The sequence below is a fragment of the Fukomys damarensis genome, unplaced genomic scaffold (genome assembly GCF_012274545.1).
Source record: "Fukomys damarensis isolate Sample0158 unplaced genomic scaffold, DMR_v1.0_HiC HiC_scaffold_8, whole genome shotgun sequence".
Taxonomy (NCBI): Eukaryota; Metazoa; Chordata; class Mammalia; order Rodentia; family Bathyergidae; genus Fukomys; species Fukomys damarensis.
The window spans coordinates 19,046,561-19,048,582 of NW_022900920.1; positions in this window are offsets into that span (position 1 = coordinate 19,046,561).

Genomic DNA, 2,022 nt, shown 5'->3' on the forward strand with positions numbered 1-2,022 from the left:
AGAGAATTAGATGACTCCTCACAAAATTATAAGGGAGCAGCTCAGTGGCGGGGGGGGGGGGGCAGACTCATCCCTCCCTTACGTGAGAAGGCACCTGGCCCTGCCTTGGTGGGCAGATGTTCCAGTAACAGCTTCTCTCTGGAGAGTCTGGAAGAATAACTAGACAGACCAAACTAAAAGAGATGTTGGCACAGGTAAGGAAAAATTTATAGAAATAGATAGTGCCAAAGTAGAATTTCAAGTATTATAAGAGTAGACTTAATACTGTTGAAAAATTTTAACAGATGTGAAAAAAAGGCTTGAGGCTATCCTGTCAGAATGGAGAGGAAAGTGTCAAAGTGAGGAAATCAGGGGGATAATAGTGATGTGGGAGGCAAGATTACTCAGCTAATGTATGTCTAAGGGGAATTATTGAAGAGAAGAAAATATACAAAGAAAACTTTCCTAAATTGAAGGAAAATCTGAACTTGTGGGCTGAAAGTATATATAGGTGAGATTAAATGTCAAGACCTGAAGAGATACCAATATCTGGATCTTATTAAGTCTTAAAAATCATCCTGATTACCTGAAATGGAAATGGGCAGCAAGCTGGCCCCAGACTTTTTCTGCAACATGAGAGTCCATAAGAAAGGGAGCAACATTCTTGGGGCTTTGAGGTTGTAAAATTGAATCGTTTAGCCAAAAGGTGTTTGCACACCCGTTTTGACTTTGGCCTACATGTTTCTCTGTACACAGGGGACTATAACCTAATATAATATATAAACAGATTGCTACCTACTCTTGTATTTTTTATTCCTTTGAATTTAAAAGGAATTTTTTATTGACAAATGCTTGCAGTACACAATATATTTATCGTGTAATAAGGACTCAAGTCTGAGTCTATCATGAGTGGCCAACTGTGCAAATCCTGTTCAGATTAGGCAGACACAAGCTAAACTGGTTGGAGCTGTCTCCACATCTTACTTTTGTTTTCTGTGTATCACTTTCTTCCTTCTTGCCGTAAATATGACTTGCCTGTGTGGTGGAGACATAGTTATTCTGGTTCTAGGCATTGCCTGCTTGCAGATTCACAAGTTCTTTCTTGCTCAATTGAACTCTGAGGAACTCAGTATGTAAAACTCCCCATTTAGCAGAGTAAATGGCTATGAGGCAAGGATTCTCTGGTGAGCCACAGCAGGTGCCTGCTGTGCTGTGTAGCACATCTCTTGGGCCATGTGTAATCTAGTGGCTATAGGGAGCAGTGGAGGTGGCATTGCCTCGATATACTGTCAGTGTCTCACTTCAAGCCTCTTTAGGGCACTCTTCTGCCCAAGTGACTTTGTTCAAAGCCACTTCTGTAGGGCCAGGTTGAAAGGGAGTGAGAGTTTCAAGGGGCAACTCTTGACTAACTGGAGATGGAAGTTGGTAGATGAAAGTCCTGCCCTTCCACTCTTTGTGGGGTGTGTTCTGAGTGGTTCATCAGAGGCCCCCAGTGGTTGAGAATCCCAGTTTCCCAGAGTGGTATCAACTCAGTCATGAACCCATTGTGTTTCCATAGTCGCTGTCTCTCCCCGTTTCCTGGGAACAGGTCCAAATCAGCCAACCTGCACCTAAGTCCTTGCTTCAGGCTGTTTTTGGTGAAGCCCGATCAGATAACTATTTTTGTATGAAGGCAATAGAAAGAAATTCTTACAGATTTAAAGTCTTGGAAAATATACATTGATGTGATAAAATTACGTGGACATATACTGTAGCCCAAGGAGCAGTTAAAAAAAAAGTCTTCATGAACAAGGAAATGTGAGGTAAAAATATAAAAAGAACCAGTAGTGACTGTAGAACCCAATTAAGCACAGAATTATCCACATAACTGGGATAGATATGATCTTAAGGCAGTGTAACTAGTGTACCTCTTGGAGAAAAAAGATGACAAAACAATGTAATAAGAAACGCCAATAAGTATTTTTAATGTTGATTAGTCAAAGTGCATGGTATAAAGTATACCATCAAGGCCAAAAGCAATCTTATTCATTCTATCCCAATTTC